Source organism: Henckelia pumila, chromosome 2, assembly GCF_033568475.1.
Source record: "Henckelia pumila isolate YLH828 chromosome 2, ASM3356847v2, whole genome shotgun sequence".
NCBI lineage: Eukaryota > Viridiplantae > Streptophyta > Magnoliopsida > Lamiales > Gesneriaceae > Henckelia > Henckelia pumila.
In genome coordinates this window covers 155643750-155665631 of record NC_133121.1, presented here as the reverse complement: position 1 = coordinate 155665631, position 21882 = coordinate 155643750, and positions in this window count along the sequence as shown.

Below are 21882 nucleotides of genomic sequence, written 5' to 3'. Positions count from 1 at the left end.
AGGCAGAGCACCGACGACCTGGAGGATTGCTTCACAGTCTGCCTATTCTTGAATGGAAATGGGAGTTTATCACAATGGACTTTGTGACCCATTTGCCGGTATCCCCGAGGAACTGTGATGCTATCTGGGTTGTGGTGGACCGACTCACCAAGTCAGCGCATTTCATTGCCTATAGCCGGGAGCACAATGTCGATCGTATGGCTTGGTTGTACATTCAAGAGATCGTTCGACTTCATGGAGTGCCTGTGAGCATTGTCAGCGATCGGGACCCTAGGTTTACTTCTAGATTCTGGGGGAGTGTTCAGCGTGCGATGGGTACTACTCTCAGTTTGAGTACTGCCTATCATCCGGATACTGCTGGTCAGTCAGAGCGCACTATCCGTACTTTGGAGGATATGCTTAGAGCGTGCGTCATGGATTTTGGCTCAGCCTGGCAGGATCATTTGCCATTGATCGAGTTCGCGTACAACAACAGCTATCATAATAGCATTGGGATGGCACCTTTTGAGGCATTGTATAGACGACGTTGTCGTACTCCACTTTTTTGGGAAGAAGTGGGGGAGAGACAGGCTGAGGGACCGGAGTTTATCTAGCAGGCGGTTGATCAGATCAAGAAACGGATTAAAATTGCATAGGATCGTTAGGCCAGCTATGCTAACACCAAGCGTAGGCCTTTACAGTTCGATATTGGGGAGAAAGTGTTTCTGAGAGTGTCACCTTTCCGCAGAATTCTCAGATTTGGCCTTAAGAGCAAATTGTCTCCCAAGTTTACCGGTCCGTTTGAGATCTTGGAGAGCATATTGGCGATTTGGCTTATCGACTAGCTTTTCCACCGCATTTCCAGTATTCATGAAGTGTTCCACGTATCTCTGTTGCGATGGTATGTGGCGGATGAGTCTCATATTCTGCAGCGGTCTGAGGTTCAGGTGAGCAAGGATTTGACCTATGTTGAGGAACCTATTCGTATCCTGGATCATAAGGATAAGGTCTTGAGAAACAAAGTCATTCCTTTGATTTTAGTTCAGTGGCAGCGCCGAGGCACTGAAGAAGCTACTTGGGAGCTTGAGGATAGGATGCGTGAAGACCATCCTGAGTTGTTTTGATTGCATTCTTAAGTTGTATTCCGTTGCAACTCTGTAAACGTTTGATTTGAATAAAGAATGTTTCTAATTTCTGTATTACATTCGATACTTAAGATCTGATTTTGAGGACGAAATATCTTAAGTGGGGGAGAATGTAGTAGCCCGTACCCGAAATCAGTGAGTAAGGGATTAATCAATGCTAATTAAACAAATTGGGTATCGGACGGATCGGAAGCTCCGATGGTATTACGTCAGGTATGACGTGTGGCAGGATCGGAAGCTCCGATCTGGATCGGAAGCTCCAATCACCCCTATCCGAAGTCAACCAATGATAGTTTGACACGTGGCAAATGAGGATCTTTGGAAGCTCCGATGGCAGGATCGGACGTTCCGATCGAAGATCGGAAGTTCCGATCGAGGATCGGAGGTTCTGATCGATGGCTATAAATAGAAGGCCGAGGCTTCACTTTCATTTGCCAATTTCGAGAATCCCTCTCTATTCCAGGCATATTTGAGTAGTTCTAGTCTTCATAGGCTTGACCTGGGGGTTGGCGAGGCGTTTGATAGTCGTAGCGAAGTTGTACCCAAGTTCTGGAGGCATCGACATCAAAGGGCTAGCGACGGATGAAGGTATAGCTTTTGCTTCCTATAAATATTTAGGAGTATGCCATAGCTTAGTTAAGGCTTTTAGAGCACTATAATGATAGTAGTATCATTTGGCAGTGTAGAGCAGACTATAGGCGTGGACCTAGAGTTGGTAGAGCTTGCACTGATTTGAGGTACGAAAGTACTGTTCGAGATATCCTGACTGAGTATGCATGTATTATGTGACTGCATGGTTTATATGTCATTGAATTATGCTGCATTCATTTGCATACTGAGCTATCTTCTTCGAGATGTCTATTAGTAGGGTTGTACCCTATCCTGTTAGTGGATGGACTTCCATGGCTTTGGGTCCGGTAAATCCACTGGTATTATTGGTATGGGAGCCACCTCCTGAAGCGACGGCACAGCGTGCTACATACCAAGGCCCGGTCTGTCTCTGTTATCTGATCCTTGACCTCGAGTTTATAGGGAGTTCACTTTGCATGCATGTATACTCATACTCTCGTGCTGAGCGTTTTATGTTCACGTCTTGTACTCTGTGTTTCTAGACACCCTATTCCATGGGACAGGTTTGCGATTGGACGAGACGGGTGGATCCAAGAGGGGCTAGTCAGTGGTTGATCAGCAGGAGCTTCGTTTAGGTTTTTATTCTGTTGTTTTGGGTTTATAAAGCTATTCGATTTGGTTGTATATTTTTGGATATTTACAGATTCCTTGCCTTGGGATTGTATAATGTTTATGGTTTCCGCAGTTATATTCTGATATCCGTTTAATTAAGTTAATTGCATGCCTAAGTTTTGTTTAGTAGGTGATCCAGGTAAGGGTCACTACAGCAGGTTTGGCACTCAAAGTCCACCTCAGTGGCCCACATCAATGGAATTCAAAGCCCAGGCAAGTCTGGCACTCAAAGTCCACCTCAGTGGCCCACATCAGTGGAATTCAAAAGCCCAGGCAGGTCTGGCACTCAAAGTCCACCTCAGTGGCCCACATCAGTGAAATTCAAAGCCCAGGCAGGTCTGGCACTCAAAGTCCACCTCAATGGCCCACATCAGTGAAATTCAAAGCTCAGGCAGGTCTGGCACTCAAAGTCCACCTCAGTGGCCCACGTCAGTAGAATTCAAAGCTCAGGTAGGTGTGGCACTCAAAGTCCACCTCAGTGGCCCACATCAGTGGAATTCAAAAGCCCAGGCAGGTCTGGCACTCAAAGTCCACCTCATTGGCCCACATCAGTGGAATTCAAAGCCCAGGCAGGTCTAGCACTCAAAGTCCACATCAGTGGAATTCAAAGCCCAGGCAGGTCTGGCACTCAAAGTCCACCTCAGTGGCCCACATTAGTGGAATTCAAAGTCCGGGAAGGTCTGGCACTCAAAGTCCACATCAGTGGAATTCAAAAGCCCAGGTAGGTCTGGCACTCAAAGTCCACCTCAGTAGCCCACATCAGTGGAATTCAAAGCCAGGCAGGTCTGGCACTCAAAGTCCACATCAGTGGAATTCAAAGCCCAGGCAGGTCTGGCACTCAAAGTCCACCTCAGTGGCCCACATTAGTGGAATTGAAAGCCCAGGCAGGTCTGGCACTCAAAGTCCATATCAATGGCCCAGATCAGTGGAATTTAAAAACCCAGGCAGGTCTGGTACTCAAAGTCCACCTCAGTGGCCCACATCAGTGGAATTCAAAGCCCAGGCAGGTCTAGCACTCAAAGTCCTCCTCAGTGGCCCACATCAGTGGAATTCAAAGCCCAGGCAGGTCTGACACTCAAAGTCTATCTCAGTGACCCACATCAGTGGAATTCAAAGCCCAGGCAGGTCTGGCACTCAAAGTCCACCTCAGTGGCCCACATCAGTGGAATTCAAAAGCCGAGGCAGGTCTAGAACTTAAAGTCCACCTCAGTGGCCCACATCAGTGGAATTCAAAGCCCAGGCAGGTCTGGCACTCAAAGTCCACCTCAGTGGCCCACATCAGTGGAATTCGAAGCCCAGGCAGGTCTGGCACTCAAAGTTCACCTCAGTGGCCCATATCAGTGGAATTCAAAAGCCCAGGCAGGTTTGGCACTCAAAGTACACCTCAGTGTCCCACATCAGTAGAATTCAAAGCCCAGACAGGTTTGGCACTCAAAGTCCACCTCAGTGGCCCACATCAGTGGAATCCAAAGCCCAGGCAGGTCTGGCATTCAAAGTCCACCTCAGTGGCCCACATCAGTGGAACTCAAAGCCCAGGCACGTCTAGCACTCAGATTCAGTAATAGGCAGGACTGATAACCCACATTTTGGTTTGTAATTAAAAATCCAAGTGGGATTCAATCTCGAGGATCGTAATAAAGCTTAAAGAGCTTATAAAAATGTGATGATTTACACTCAACCGGTCCGGTAATATGTAGGTCGGGCTTTAATGCATTTATTATTTATTCAACCAGTCCGGGTGCATATGGGACGAGTCCTTAAAATTCCACAAATTTTATGTCTTGTCATCCATCCAGCCAGTTCGGGTAATATCTAGGTCGGGCTTTAACGATATACAATGCATTTATTGTTTATTCAACCAGTTCGGGTATGTATAGATCGGGCCCTCAAATGATTCATACTTAATAAATTTTGTGGTCGGATTTGCATGCACATGTATAATAGAAACCAAGATAGAATATGAGAATTCTTAAAGAAGCCCGAACTGGGCAAAAACATTCACAAAACAACAAAGCAATGTATCAGCCCAGCCTGGGCAACAACAAAAACAAATGACCGCGCAGGGTCTATAAAACGGATCATATGGTTCGAAAAATAAATAGTAATCAAAGGGCGGAGGCATCTGGTGTCCCTGAGCTCGGGTCGGGATTTGTTGTTTTCTCCGGCTCATCCTCTTCTGAGTCTTCGTCGGGCATGTCATCAAGAGCATTGGTACAGTCCAGGAAAAGAGTCGGGTGCTCGGTCTCTGAATACCCGTTAGCCCTGAACTGGGCTAGGCACCCCTTAAAGCTCTCATCAAAGAAGGTAGCCGCCTTCTCGGCTGCGGAGTTGGAAAAATCGACGGAATTCAAGAACTCTTTCTTCCCGACCTCCTTGGAAATCTCTAATTCTTTGGTCAGGGCCCGTACTTTGCCCTCGAACTCGACTTTTTCAACCTCCAGCTCGGCAATTTTAGTATTGGCAGCTTCCAGGGCAGTACGATAGGACTCAACTTCAGCACTCATCCCGACCCGTTCTTCCTCATATGCCTTATTCATCTCACGAGATTTCCGTGTGAGTTCAGAAATCCGAGCAACGAAGGCCTCCTGGTTCATGTTGTGTTCCTCCCAGGCTTTAAAAGCTTGGCTGGTGATCTCCCTTCCCCAAGCTAGAGCCTGTGAAAATATAAAGGGTAAATACCAGCTCGGTAAGTGACAGCTCAGTATACAAGGTAAGATTGAAAAATGCAACATACCTGCAGGGATGCCAGAGCAAAGTTCTGTTCAGCTTCCAAGGTGGGCACCCCTTGAAGGATTTTTAAGTCAGAACGGGAAATCAGGTTCTGCATTATGCCCAAGCACCCTTGGGGGTCGGGCTTTGAGAAAAAAAGACATATTTGGTGTAACACCCAGTATTTTTAGTACGTAAATTCACATGCATAATTAGGGATTTTATTTATGTAGAATTTTAGATTATGGGTTAAATAATTATGTGAAATTATGTGTGCATGTTTTAAGTTATTTTTAAGCATTTAACCCATAATTAGTGATTTTTCATGATTTATGGAAATTAATTGTTTTGATCGCGTAGACGGGACCGTGGACGGACGAGATACCAAAATATTTAGCCAAAAATATTTTATGAGTTTTATGAGCCTTAAAATAATATTTTAAGGTATTTTGTCAAGAAAAATTTAGTATTTATTTATATATTTATTTAAGGGTTTATTTTTAGCCAAAATAAGTCATTTTAATGACTTTTATTAAATTTTAAAAATCCCTTAAATTAATATTTCGGGATTTGGGTTGTGTTATCAGAATTATTAAGTTATTATGGAGTTTTAAATATTTAATTAGGTATGATTTTATTTCAAAATTAGTTAATATCCTATTTTAATTCTATTTATCAAATTTAAAACAAACCTACCCTATCTCTCAACCCTAATCAGCCGACTCCCACCTTCTTCCAAACCCTCTTCACGCCTCCATCTCAGAAAAAATATTCCTCCATAGCCGATCAACTCTTTCTTTGAAGATTTATCGAGTTTTTGGTCCGTTCGTCGTCCCGGAGTCCTTATACGCATCAACCTACTTCAAACAATTATAAAGGCATGTTTGATTCCTTTTATTCTACACTATATAAGCTATTAAATCTCTTTTCATCAGAATCACCACGATTTTTACGTTAGAAAATCTGGAAATTTGAAGCATGCATGTTTAGTCATGTTTTTATTCATGTTTTTCTTGTTTTTCATGCAAAAGCTCACGTTTTTGCCATGGGAGACGGGCTTGCTACTGGTCCGAGGTTCAGAGGGGTGTGTTAGGGTTCTTATACTTGGGTTGGCTCGGTTTTTAAGGTTGGAAAGGGATGGAACCAAATCCAGTCCTTCTGATGCGCAGCAGATCACGCAGATTGAGCGGGGTTGGGAGATTGGCTCGTTCTCGGTACACAGAACGTGTTTTAAGGTGATTCTAGTTGGGTTAGAACCTCAAGACATTGGAAAAGGTATTCCAGGTAGTCCTCCGGCCAGTGGTGGCCGGAGATTGCCGGCCGATTGGCCGGAAGTCCGTGATTGCGTTCTGCGCGCGAGCAGAAACAAGGCCTGTAGTGTTTTGGTTCGTTCTCCAACTAAAAAAATTGGTTTGAGGTCAAATTTATTGGGTTAGAACCGTCTTGATGTTGTCTAAGTTTGGGCGGTGGTTTCAAGGCCATAGGTGGTCGGAGTAGGAAGCACAAACATTTTTGGTGTAGCCGCTCAGCTGGGCGCAGGTTTAGAGAAGAAGGAAGATAGAATTCACGGTTAGGGTTACGGATATGGGTTTTTTGGCGGGCCGGGTCGGGTTCGTCGGGTCATGGGTCAAGTTAGTTGGGTCCGGGTTTGGGTTAAGTGAGTCGGGCTCGGGTATTTTTATTTTTAAGTTTTAAGTTTAATTAAGTGTTAAATGGGCCTAATTAAATCCAAAAATTTAATTGGGTTCCATTTAATTATTTGGGTTAAATTTAATTATTATTGGGCTTAAATAAATTTAATTAAGTTAGTCCAATAATTTTTATGGGCTTGGGGGCCCATGGAAGTTATTGGGCCAGTCTTTGGGCTTTCGAGCCCATTGGGCCAGATTAAGTTGTTATTGGGCCAAGTATGTGCTAATGGGCTTTAATTGATTTATTGGACTTAAAAATGTGTTAATGGGCTTAAGAATGTTAATGGGCCAGTCTCAGTGTTAATGGTCCAGAATTTAAGAAAATGGGCTTGAGTGTTAGGGCCAACAGTACAGCACAAACCATGAGAAATTGCATGTGTCCTAAATATATATTAAATTATTTTATGCATGAATGTTATTTTAGTATTTATATGTTAGTATAAAAAAATTAAATTAAATATATAGGAAGAACACTAATTTTATTTAAGTACATGCATTCATGAAATAATTTTATGGCATGATTTAATGTTTAAGGTTGAGCTAGAAAATAATTTTATGTTGGAAGTTGAAGTAGTGTGACAATTTAAGGGGAACCAGTCCTCACATGTTAAGGGCAGTTTACTGTCAATTTAAGGATAGTTTACTACCAGTAAGAGGTGATTCGTCACCGTCGCGTACGTTGGTTCTAAGAGACTGATCAGTCGAACTTTTAAGTTTAAGGTTACACTACGGATATGACCATGCGATGTTAGAAAAAATGTTATGCTCAACAATGTTTATGTATGTAATATATGATTATATTTAAGTTCAAGTTCAAGTAATATTTTAAGTTATAATTCATAATTTTTTTAAGCATGCTCATTCATGTATATGTTATTTATTAGTATTCCAGTGATTTAAATTATTTTAAACCCTTGTTATGTTAGTATGTTGGGCCTCTAGGCTCACTACATTTATATGGTGCAGGTGAGTACGTAGAGGAAGATGTAGTTCCTACCGGTGGTGAGGACGTATGAGCGGACATGCAGTGATCCCCCGTGACCGCCGGCTGAGTCTTGAGAACATTTTTAAGAATTTTTAAACTCTGTTTCTTATTTATTTCTTTTATGTCTTTCCAGTGGTGAATTTTAGAATTATTTTTATTAAATAATTTTTATTGCATGCAAACTTTTAAGTGGATGGTTTGACAGTATTCTATTTAAGTTTGACTCAGTTATTTAAGTAAGAATGTTGCATTTTATTTATGTTATTTTTAAATCTGTTTATTTTGTGCATATATGTATGGGCATGTATGTACATCTATTTTACTAAGTATAATTTAAAAAAAAAAATTCGCATTTATTAGTAGTAGATGTTTCAATTGGTATCAGAGCCAGGTTCTTGGAGGGGTCATCACTTCTATGCGAGCTCAGAAATCCACGCTACCGGTCTGTAAGTTTTAATTTCTTTTAGTATGATTTAGTAGTATCCTGTTTAAGACTTATGCATTTATGTTAGCAGAAAATTTTTAAGTACTTAGTTATGCATGGCGATTTACGTAAAGAAATATGTGGTGGTGCAGAATGCCTCCGAGACCAGTTAACAGACGCGGGGGACCTCCACCTCTACCTCCACCTCCGCAGAATCCGCTTTCGGCATTGGAGCAGGCCAATGCAAACATGATGGCCGGGATTACTGCTCTGTTGGAGCAGCAGGAAGCATGTCTGAGACTATCTCACGATGAGGACGTGGCGGAGAGGTTCTAGAAGAAGGGACCTAAGCAGTTCGCAGGTGCCACAGATCCACTCATTGCTGAAAGGTGGATCCGTTCTTTGGAGAGCATCTTTTCTTACATGGGGTTGACTGATGCGGACAAGGTGAGATGCGCAGTGTACATGCTGAAGGGTGATGCAGACTTATGGTGGAAGAGTGCATCACGGGGAGTGAATCTGACTACTATGCTATGGGCAGATTTTCGGACGATGTTTTTCTCCAAGTATTTCACTGAAGACGTGCGCAGTAGGATGATTCGAGATTTCATGAGTCTCCGGCAGGGAGACAAGACAGTTGTGGAGTACATCCGTCAGTTCGAGAGGGGCTGTCACTTGGTGCCATTGATTGCTGACAGTGCACCTGAGAAGATGAGACAGTTTATCGAGGGACTCAGGGCAGAGATCAAGCATGACGTTCGTATGGCGAACGTCCTTAATTATGAGACGGCAGTCAGTAGAGCATTGCGTTCGGAGGATGGTAGGAGAGGGATCCACAGGGAGCAGCAGGGTAAGAGGCAGTTTCAGTCTGGATATCAGCGACCATCTTCGCAGCCTCCTGCAAAGAAGCAGTATACTGGGCCGTCTAAGGGCCCGAACCAGCAGAAGCCACAGCAGCAGAGACAGCAGCCTAGGGGCGGGGCCCCTAATGCTGGAGGATATCCTACTTGCCCGAAGTGCAAGAAGATGCATCTTCTTTTCGCAAGCTCATCACATAAGAACTCCAAAGTTAAGCGTGCTTGACTTGGGGCAATTATAGGATGGGTGACCCCCTGAGAAGTTTTTCAGGGTGCGTGTGAGTGAGGACATAAGCACGCTGAAAAGACCCGTCTTTTCGGACACGTTATGGGCATTACGAGTTCTTAGTGATGCCATTTGGGTTGACCAATGCTCCAGCGATTTTCATGGATCTCATGAACCGGGTATTTCAGCCGTATCTTGATCAGTTCATCATAGTCTTCATTTATGATATCTTGATCTACTCTAGGAGCGTTGAGGAGCATAGACAGCATCTACAGACAGCCTTGCAGACTTTGAGGGAGCATCGTTTGTATGCCAAGTTCAGCAAGTGCGAGTTTTGGCTTGAGCAGGTGGCATTTCTTGGCCACATTATTTCGAGAGATGGGATCGCAGTGGATCAGTCGAAGGTTGAGGCAGTGCAGAAATGGGGTATTCCGAAGAATGCTTCGGAGATTCGCAGTTTCTTGGGTTTGGCAGGATACTATAGGAAGTTCATCAAGGGTTTTTCCTCTATTGCAGTACCCTTGACTTCCTTAACCAAGAAGAAGGCGAAGTTTGTTTGGAGTCCAGACTGTCAGAGGAGCTTCGATCAGCTGAAGGAAACACTCACTATCGCATCGGTTTTGGCGATGGCAGTACCACATGAGGAGTTAGTGGTGTACACCGACGCGTCTAAGCTAGGTTTAGGCGCAGTACTTATGCAGGGTGGTAAGGTTATTGCTTATGCGTCGAGGCAGTTGAAGATTCACGAGCAGAACTATCCGACACATGACTTGGAGTTAGCAGCAGTGGTCTTTCCTTTGAAAATCCGGAGGCACTATCTGTATGGCGAGAAGTGCAAGATTTTCACTGATCATAAGAGCCTCAAGTACTTCTTCACTCAGAAGGAGTTAAACATGAGGCAACGGAGATGGTTGGAGTTGGTTAAGGATTATGACTGTGACATTAGCTACCATCCAGGTAAAGCTAATGTAGTGGCCGATGCTTTGAGTTGGAAGTCGTCAGTGGTATCGTGTTTGACAGTGCAGTTACCACTGCAGAGCGAGATTCAGAGGTTTGATTTGGAGTTTTACTCGAGTGGTCATGCACCGAGCTTGTCAGTGTTGACGGTGCAGCCGATTCTATGAGATCGGATCAGAGATGGACAGTCTACGGATGAGGAGTTGCAACGTTGGAGGCAGAGAGATGAGGCCAAGGGTGGTCTTCTGTATACAGTTGTGGATGGAATTTTTCAGTACCATGGTAGGATGTGAGTACCGAACGTCGATCAGTTGAGAGCTAAGATTCTAGCAGAGGCTCACACATCTCCGTACTCCATTCACCCCGGAAGTACAAAGATGTACCGAGATTTGCAACTATTGTATTGGTGGCCCGGGATGAAGAGAGATATCGGGAGAGTTGTGTCAGAGTGCTTGAGTTTTCAGCAGGTCAAGGCTGAGCATCAGCGTCCAGCAGGACTTCTTAGACCTCTTCCTATTCCGGAATGGAAATGGGAGAACATTACAATGGACTTTGTAGTTGGTTTACCGAGGAGTTCCAGAGGTTGCACGGCTATTTGGGTGATCGTGGATAGACTCACCAAGTCAGCACATTTCTTGCCAGTGAGGACTACCTACTCCTTGATACAGTATGCAGAGCTTTACATCAAAGAGATTGTTAGACTGCATGGAATACCAGTGTCTATCGTATCCGATAGAGATCCGAGATTCACATCCGCGTTTTGGAAGAGTCTGCATACAGCATTGGGGACCAGATTACTATTCAACACAGCTTTTCATCCCCAGACAGATGGTCAGTCTGAGAGGGTGATACAGGTTCTTGAGGATTTACTGAGAGCCTGTGTCATCGATTTTCAGGGCTCATGGGAGACGAGATTGCCGTTAGTGGAGTTTACCTATAACAATAGCTTTCAGGCGTCTATAGGTATGGCTCCTTATGCAGCTTTGTATGGGAGGAGATGCAGATCTCCTCTTCATTGGGATGAGGTTGGAGAGAGAATCCTATTGGGTCCTGAGATAGTGCAGCAGACTGCTGATATTGTGACCCAGATTCGGGATCGCATGAGGACTGCTCAGAGTCGTCAGAAGAGTTATGCAGATACTCGACGACGAGATTTGGAGTTCGCTGTAGGTGATCACGTATTCCTGAAGGTGTCACCTATGAAGGAAGTAGTGCGATTTGGCCGGATAGGCAAGCTTAACCCTAGATATATAGGGCCATTTGAGATCTTGGAGAGAGTTGGCACGTTGGCCTACCGTTTAGCTCTACCACCAGGGCTAGCAGCAGTGCACAATGTATTCCATGTATCCATGCTTCGGAGATACATCTTGAACCCGTCACATGTGTTGGATTTTGAGCCTCTTCAGTTGACACCGGAGTTAGCATTTGAGGAGAGGCCTATACGGATCTTGGCTAGGGAGGAGCGCAGTTTGAGGACGCGGGTCATACCGATGGTCAGAGTCCAGTGGCTGAATCACTCGAAGGAGGAAGCTACTTGGGAGACCGAGGCAGACATGAGGACTCGCTACCCGGAGTTGTTCGGGTAAGTACTTTAATTTCGAGGACGAAATTCAAATTAAGGGAGGGAGAATTGTAACACCCAGTATTTTTAGTACGTAAATTCGCATGCATAATTAGGGATTTTATTTATGTAGAATTTTAGATTATGGGTTAAATAATTATGTGAAATTATGTGTGCATGTTTTAAGTTATTTTTAAACATTTAACCCATAATTAGTGATTTTTCATGATTTATGAAAATTAATTGTTTTGATCGCGTAGACGGGACCGTGGACGGACGAGATACCAAAATATTTAGCCAAAAATATTTTATGAGTTTTATGAGCCTTAAAATAATATTTTAAGGTATTTTGTCAAGAAAAATTTAATATTTAGTTATATATTTATTTAAGGGTTTATTTTTAGCCAAAATAAGTCATTTTAATGACTTTTATTAAAGTTTAAAAATCCCTTAAATTAATATTTCGGGATTTGGGTTGTGTTATCAGAATTATTAAGTTATTATGGAGTTTTAAATATTTAATTAGGTATGATTTTATTTCTAAATTAGTTAATATCCTATTTTAATTCTATTTATCAAATTTAAAACAAACCTACCCTATCTCTCAACCCTAATCAGCCGACTCCCACCTTCTTCCAAACCCTCTTCACGCCTCCATCTCAGAAAAAATAGTCCTCCATAGCCGATCAACTCGTTCTTTGAAGATTTATCGAGTTTTTGGTCCGTTCGTCGTCCCGGAGCCCTTATACGCATCAACCTACTTCAAACAATTATAAAGGCATGTTTGATTCCTTTTCTTCTACACTATATAAGCTATTAAATCTCTTTTCATCAGAATCACCATGATTTTTAGGTTAGAAAATCTGGAAATTTGAAGCATGCATGTTTAGTCATGTTTTTATTCATGTTTTTCTTGTTTTTCATGCTAAAGCTCACGTTTTTGCCATGGGAGATGGGCTGGCTGCTGGTCTGAGGTTCAGAGGGGTGTGTTAGGGTTCTTAGACTTGGTTTGTCTCGGTGTTTAAGGTTGTAAAGGGATGGAACCAAAGCCAGTCCTTCTGATGCGCAGCAGATCGCGCAGATTGAGCGGGGTTGGGAGATTGGCTCGTTCTCGGTCCACAGAGCATGTTTTAAGGTGATTCCAGTTGGGTTAGAACCTCAAGACATTGGCAAAGGTATTCCAGGTAGTCCTCCAGCCAGTGGTGGCCGGCGATTTCCGGCCGATCGGCCGAAATTCCATGCTTGCATTCTGCGCGCGAGCAGAAACAAGGCCTGTAGTGTTTTGGTTCGTTCTCCTACTACAAGAATTGGTTTGAGGTCAAATTTGTTGGGTTAGAACCGTCTTGATGTTGTATAAGTTTGGGCGGTGGTTTCAAGGCCATAGGTGGTTGGAGTAGGCAGCACGAACATTTTTGGTGAAGCCGCTCAGCTGGGTGCAGGTTTAGAGAAGAAGGAAGATAGAATTCACGGTTAGGGTTACGGATATGGGTTTTCTGGCGGGCCGGGTTGGGTCAGGTCCGTTGGGTCATGGGTCAAGTTAGTTGGGTCCGGGTTTGGGTTAAGTGAGTCGGGCTCGGGTATTTTTATTTTTAAGTTTTAAGTTTAATTAAGTGTTAAATGGGCCTAATTAAATCCAAAAATTTAATTGGGTTCCATTTAATTATTATTGGGCTTAAATAAATTTAATTAAGTTAGTCCAATAATTTTTATGGGCTTGGGGGCCCATGGAAGTTATTGGGCCAGTCTTTGAGCTTTCGGGCCCATTGGGCCAGATTAAGTTGTTATTGGGCCAATTATGTGCTAATGGGCTTTAATTGATTTATTGGGCTTAGAAATGTGTTAATGGGCTTAAGAATGTTAATGGGCCAGAATTTAAGAAAATGGGCTTGAGTGTTAGGGCCAGCAGTACAGCACAAACCATGAGAAATTGCATGTGTCCTAAATATATATTTAATTATTTTATGCATGAATGTTATTTTAGTATTTATATGTTAGTATAAAAAATTAAATTAAATATATAGGAAGGACACACATTTTATTTAAGTACATGCATTCATGAAATAATTTTATGGCATGATTTAATGTTTAAGGTTGAGCTAGAAAATAATTTTATGTTGTAAGTTGAAGTAGTGTGACAATTTAAGGGGGACCAGTCCCCACATGTTAAGGGCAGTTTACTGTCAATTTAAGGGTAGTTTACTACCAGTAAGAGGTGATTCGTCACCGCCGCGTACGTTGGTTCTAAGAGACTGATCAGTCGAACTTTTAAGTTTAAGGTTACACTACGGATATGACCATGCGATGTTAGAAAAAATGTTATGCTCAACAATGTTTATGTATGTAATATATGATTATATTTAAGTTCAAGTTCAAGTAAGATTTTAAGTTATAATTCATAATTTTTTTAAGCATGCTCATTCATGTATATGTTATTTATTAGTATTCCAGTGATTTAAATTATTTTAAACCCTTGTTATGTTAGCATGTTGGGCCTCTAGGCTCACTACACTTATATGGTGCAGGTGAGTACGTAGAGGAAGATGTAGTTCCTACCGGTGGTGAGGACGTATGAGCGGACATGCAGTGATCCCCCATGACCGCCGGCTGAGTCTTGAGAACATTTTTAAGAATTTTTAAACTCTGTTTCTTATTTATTTCTTTTATGTCTTTCCAGTGGTGAATTTTAGAATTATTTTTATTAAATAATTTTTATTGCATGCAAACTTTTAAGTGGATGGTTTGACAGTATTCTATTTAAGTTTGACTCAGTTATTTAAGTAAGAATGTTGCATTTTATTTATGTTATTTTTAAATCTGTTTATTTTGTGCATATATGTATGAACATGTATGTACATCTATTTTACTAAGTATAATTTAAAAAAAAAAAATTCCGCATTTATTAGTAGTAGATGTTTCATTTGGAACCCCGGGCTGATCAGGCATTCCTTGAGGCTCAGCATCAGGTAGGGATTCGAACTCCACTACTGGTTCCTTGCCACGAGCTCGGGATGAGGAACTAATGGGCGGCTGCTGGAGCTCGGGTAGACCAGTGCTGGTTTTTTTCTTGGTCTTGGAGGTTTTTTTCTTAGGTTGTTTAGTAGAAGGAGGCTCGGGATTAGTGCTGGCCTCACTATCTTCTGTCTTTTTCCTTTTCAAATTCTTGAGGGCAGCTCGGAAGTTAGCAGGCATGGCGGCAGAGCGGATCCTGTCGTCTGAACAAATAACAAGGCGACAAATAAAATGCATGGGTAGAGAAGCCTAGATAATAGTAGAACGGGTACAGGGGTACTACCTACATCCCCTTCGATCTTTACTCTTTTCCCACTGAAACCGTAATGGCAGAGCAGATCATCCCCGACCAGGTTCTCGATGTCAAAAACTTGAACGGACATGGTGTTGAAAAAGTTGGTAATGTTATGGGATGGTTGAGCTGGGGGATCAGGAGTGATGAAATTCATAGCCCAGTTACTCCGGCACTCCCAGGGCTTGTTAGGTTTAACAAAGAAATACCTATTGGTCCAACCCGTGAGAGCTCGGTTTTCCCCTCAAAAATGGGTACTCGGGTCACATGGAAATGTAAAAACGGCCCGGGATGGTTTTCTTAATTTGAAGGAATTGGATAAAATTTCCTATGTCTAAGGGAATTCTGAAAAAACAGAATAGTACAGCTAGGGATAAGATCGAACTAAAGGAGTTCAGGGATAATTGACTCGGACAGACGCAAAAATATTGACAGAGTTGAGATACACAGTTCGGGATAGGAAATCTCAAACCCATTTTTACTTGATCTAGACTGAAGCTTAAATAGTTAGGGGGTGGTTTGTGAGCTCGGTCCTTCCGACCTGGGATTAGGAGGTCATAACCCTCAGGCATCCCCGATCTCTCCCTAATGAAGGGACCTAGGTCAGAACTTAGATGGGAGGCTAATACCTCAAACCAATGTTTACCCTGGGCGGTTAGGCGGGCTTCGTCTGACCTAAGTCTATGCAGTCGCCTTAATTTTTCCTCTCGAGTCTCAGACAAGTCCAGATCTGAGCTGGAATTATCAGAGTTAGAGGGCTCGGGGTTGTTTTGGGGAGAGTTGGGTGCTTCCATAAAGGCTAATATTTCTCTAACAGAAGTTTCATATGTGGAAGACATTAATTAACCTGGTGTAAAGGCGGTAGGACTTACAGGAAAAGTAGCAGTAGCTCGGGATTGACACAAACAAGACGGAAGCAGCAATTCGAGTCGGGCGAGCTCTCGAAATTTTAACAACGTAACAGTACAAGAGTGTGAGGTAAAAAATGAAATTTTTACTGACCTATTTATAGAGGAGGTGAATTGATCTAGACCTTTGATTTTACCCTTGATCTACGACTCAGGACGGGATGAGTCAGGGTCTTCTAAGCTTCGGGAGGTGAAGCGTCAGAGGGCATCTCATCCGTTCGTAAAAAGCACATCACGTGGATCCTGATCTGGACCGTTCAAAGAAACACATCCTTCGGATTCAATTTTGGACTGTCTGACTGAAGTATGGGTAGTACGGGGTCCGGACTGCATTTCTTGGTTTAAATTCATTCTTCTTTTAGACCAGTTCGGGAGGTACTATTGATACCCCGAGAAATTATTTTAACCCGGACCCGTTCATTATGGGTTTAAGAGGGTTGACCCAATTATTGGATTATTATTATATATAAGGTCCAGCCCAGTTTCCTACCTGTTAGGGCGTATCAAGACCTGGGCTGCTTTTAATGGGCCGACCCAATCTGGGGCCCAATGGGCTTGGTATGTTTTCTAGTTCAAGTGGGACTGGAATACATTGACGATAAGCTTGACCATTGCACAAATATGAATGAGATAGGGATAAGCTCAAGGGCGGACCAATGAATGAAGAGTCCTAGTACAGAACATGTTATAATTCGACTAGGTAACTTACTCTATTTTTCCCTATAAATACAGGTATTGTTATGGTTTCATTATTCATTACTCACTATTTCATTATTCATCACACCTTCACTCTCATTTTTACATTCACTCACTCATATCTCTCAGTTTTCGCATTAATCATACTCTCTGTCTTCAAGCCACTGACTTAGGCATCGGAGGGGTCACGCCGAAAACACTTTCGGCGCCCCTTGACCTAGCTGTTGCTTGTGCAGATCTAAGTGGTGCCCGACCCGACCTGCTTCATAAAGGAGTTGGAGGATCCATTCTACCAGACCGAACCCGAGGTAAAATTCTGACATCATCAATATTAATTCCGTTATATACCATAAATAAATAAATAATAATAATAATAATATATATGCGATGTGTGTATAAAATTATTAATTAGTGTTGATATTAAATGAATCTGAGTGTGTATTAATAATGAGAATATGTTAATGTAACGAGTATGTGTCACGTGGAACCCACGTTATTTGAGGAGGTGCAAGATGGAATAATGGAGATTAATGAGTACCAATGCGGATGCCCTTTGAAATTACATGAAACGTGAATTGCATAATTCATGGAATTTCATGGCGTTAATTCCATAGACTGATTTGATGTTTGGAATTATATCATGTAAAGATATAGTCATTCGTGGCCCTTATTATGGATATGTCAAGATTTGGGATTTGATGATGCCTTTGTTCAAGCTATCATATGGATTGGATATTCTTCTATACTTGACTGAGGCTCGCGTGCCTACTCGAGCTTTGATGATTTGACAGTGATTCGCTTGATTCTAGTGTACTTTCAATACATGAACGATTGACCTGATACCGTCACAATATTCATGCATTAGTATATCATATATATCATGTTACATATACATGATGTATTTATTATGGTTGTTCCTCAGGAGACGTTTGCTCACCTTCGTCTTCGTGTGGACAGCGGCAGGTACCACAGTTTATCAAGAGACCAAATAGGGTACTTATTGAGGGAATCACATTGATTTGATGTTTGAGTCATCTATCTGACTACAAATATTTATGTGTGTATATATATATATATTCACAGTTGCGTTCGGGGTGCAGGAAAACTTGGGCGCCAGCCTACGTGGCGCCCAAATGTGTATTATTGTGTTTTTTTAAATTGTCACGTGGGCTGCCTTAATTTATTTCACCTAATAGGCTTCATCTTCTCAGAAGCCCCAAATACATCGTGATCCCAATTTCTCCTCTTTCACGTCTGCAAATGGAATCCTCGATGCCGCCCATCTCCGCCGTGGAACGACTACATCTCCGTCGTCTCTAAGGTTAATCTTCCTATCACATAGGCGATCCCATTTTCTCCTCTTTTCACGTATGAAAATGGAATCCCCGATGCCGCCCATCTCCGTCGTGGAACGACCACATCTCCACCGTCGCTAAGGTTCTTCATCCTCTAAGGTAGGCGATTATTTAAGCAAGCCCATTTTTCTCTTATCACGTTTACATAGTTTGCGACTTTCACGATCCCATTGTTTTGAATCTTTTCATAATAATATACTCTCCGCTGCCACCCATTCATGCCCAAATAATATACTCTCCGCTGCCTCTTCCACGATCCCATTTTTTTTATAATAATTCAAAGGTGATTCACGTACATTTTGGGGTCTTTCATAGTCAAAATTGGAAGCAACAGAGAAACTCCTTCTACTTCTATGTCGTTCTCGGTCACGAGAACAAGAAGAAATTGAGGAGGCCAGCCCAGGTTGATTCTTGTTTGTTTTTTTATAGTTTGTTCGATAAATTGTTCCAGGGACATGAGTTATTTGTATCTTTATGTGGTGGTAATTATGTGGCATAGTTGTTGCAACACTTATTTTTTGGTAAGTTGGATCCTACTTGTACATGCATTGTCTTGATATACATCTAACGATTGACATTTATCAATAAATGTAAGGTCCATTATTTTTTAGTGGACCCTGCATATATTGATAAATGATGATCTTTAGATCTATTACGGGGTAGTGCCTGTAAAGATAGGTTGAAATGATCCTATTTTTGGTGTTAAGACTTTTAATAAGACAAAACTGAAATAAGGCAAAACTAGAAACAATACATTTAACTCAACTATCCATAAGCTCAACTAACACTATAAAACTGGACTAGACGACTAAAATGTTCAAGGGACCGTGACTGGAAGCAGTCAAGTATATGATGATTATAAACCATGACTGAAAGTAGCACCTTGACTGAACTTTAACTGAATAATTTTCTCGACTAGTCAAGGATGCTCAACTCGTCTCAACCACAACTGAAGAAAAGGACGACTGATGTACTTCAATGAATATTCAAGAATGTCTGTAGTGACCCAATCCAAATCCACTACTAAACAAAGATTAAAGCTTAATTAAACATGCATTTAACAATAAATCAGAGAAAAGCTGCAGAAATTTAGAAATTACAACTTTAATCAATCTGGCAGAATACAAACGGTGAAAATCCTTAGGAATAGTATACAACTCAATCGAATAAAATATAACCTTATAATAGCTAATCATGCTGGAACTTTTTGGTCAACACTCCAAATCCATTGAGGAACTACCTGCAACTGCTCCGCCGAATGGGGTGTCCAGAAAACACAAAAATACTGGACGTGAGCATAAATCTCGGTATGCTAGTACGGGTAAATATACAAATATGATGCATGCAAAATACAATGTCTGGGTATCCATATCTGGGATGTAAAAATCCAAACTGCTCAGACTAGCGCTTAGGACATGAGCTGTAGTCTCAAGGAATCAAACCACTGGTCCCAACCACTCATTCCTAATCGGATGTGGATCTAAAATGTCCCCGGAACACTAGAGCCTGCATGACCCATCGGTTAGAGTGACTCTCAGTGCCCAACCGTCCAACAGTGCTGAGCGACCCTATACAGGCGCATCTCAAAGAGACATAGGCTCAATATGATATGCACATGCAACATAATATCTTAAAGCAGTAACATGCATCACATAAGCATGCAAACCCGATGTATATCTCAGTCAGTACTTACATATCTCAAAAGTATAATCCTAGATGTTCTCGCATCTACAGTCCAACACTACAATTCAAAATTCCCATGCATTATTATTAAGTTCTAAAAGTCTTAACTAAGCTATTAAATACTCCTTAATTGTTTTTAGGGATCTCGGACCATACCTGCGTCCGTCGTCATCCCACTGATGGCGACTGTCTCACAACTTGGGTACAACTCTGCTACTACTGTTAAAACGACCTTAACCTATAATTTAATTAATTATTAAAGAAGAATGCAGAATAAAATTTTTTTTGCCATGACCTATCTGTTTATACTAGCAACCACCTGTCTCAACTCAGCATTCAAATAAATTAACCCAGACAGGGAAACGATACGATAAGAACATGAATTTCCAAAAACAAAACCAATCCCAACGAAAGCGTAAAGATAGAGAACATAGCTTACATGCCCTAAATTTGAAAAGCGGGAAAACACCTCCTGCAAGACTACTCAAGAAATAAAGAAATGTAACTAGTTCATTATTATAGTCAACTCAGTGCGAAAAAAAAATAACAACGGTCATGGGTGTACACCGCCGGGTACCATCAACTTTGGTGATCCTGCCCCTCAGCCTCAGCATCAGCATTGAACTCGCCTGCACCAAGCAAAGGTAGTGAGTCTAAAGACTCAGCAAGTATAAAACCGTGAAATAACAAGGGTTAAAAATACAGGCGAAATACTTAAAATACTAGTACTTATAATACATTGAAACTTACTCGGAAACGTTTGAATGATAAAAGAGAATGAGATTTGAAACAAAAAAAAAAAAAGAATGGATGCATGCAATGAACTCACACATTACAACAAAACTCATATTTTAATATTTATCTCAACTCAAGCCTTTAAACACAACTTTCATAACTTTAACTTTAACTTTCCTCTGTGAATTTAGTTCCTCGATTGTGATCCTCTGTTTTGATCGATCAATGGCTACAGTACTATGCCGACAAGGATGCTGAGATCTCTCCCGACGCCACATTGCCCCTTTTCTCTGGTTTGGTAGGGGAGCCGAGATGTTTCCCGGCCGCAAACTACACGTCTGATTTGGTAGGGGAACTGAGATTTCTCACAACCGCACACTACACGTCTAATTGGTAGGAAAGCCGAGATGTCTCCCGGTCGTACACTAAATGTCTGATTGGCAAGTGAGTCGAGGCATCCCCCGACCAACATTGCACGTATCATCACAATCAACTCACTTCATTCAAACTTTGATTTACTCAACTTTAAACTTTTTCATTAATCGAACACGTGAAGCAATTATACTCAACTCGTTTAAAACTTTACTCCACTCAAGGGATGGGGAGCAACACACTCGAATATTCAACTTTAGGGGATGAAAACTCAGCTTTAAAACAATAAATAATGATAATTAAGTGGCTGCCCCTAGGATAGCTACCCAACCGAAACTCTCTTTTTCCTCAAACATGACTTACCTCGAGCGATCCAACCGAAAAGCCCTTAACTCAACTTTATCTTAATCGAATTTAATCCTGCTTGAACCGACATTCTCTACACACTTTAAACTAACCCAAGGACTAGGTTATGGCATCCAAAAACAAACCGAGCAGCCCAAACAAAATGGATTTTCGGACAGCCCCTAAACTCGCCAAAAAATCTGCACCAACCACCTTAACTTAAATCGCCTTTTTCCTATCCAAAACTTAACCAAATTGAGCCCAATTTGAACCGAAACTACCAAGACATCCTACACTTGAAATATGATTAAGCCATTCCCTGCCCAGACCACTTGAACCAGTCATTAACTCGTGGTACTTGGACAGCCCTTGCAAATCCGTAAAATTCCAGCACCGACCACTAGATGCTAAGTTGCCCTTAACTCGACCATGCCCTATCCGAAATGACTCCAAATTGAACTGACACGACCATCACATCCTAGGCTTAGCCTAGGATCAAGCCAATCCCCTGTCCAGACCACTTAAACTAACTCACCGGAACCAAACACTTGAGGCCAATCCAAGGGGCAACAAAATTCTGCTCAAGTTCAACATCATCTTAAACTCATACGAACCATTTAACAATAAATTTACCTAAGAACAGACCTTCCCACACACCATGAGTCACCTCTAGAACCAGAAGCGGATCCACTATAGGACCCGGGGGGGGCC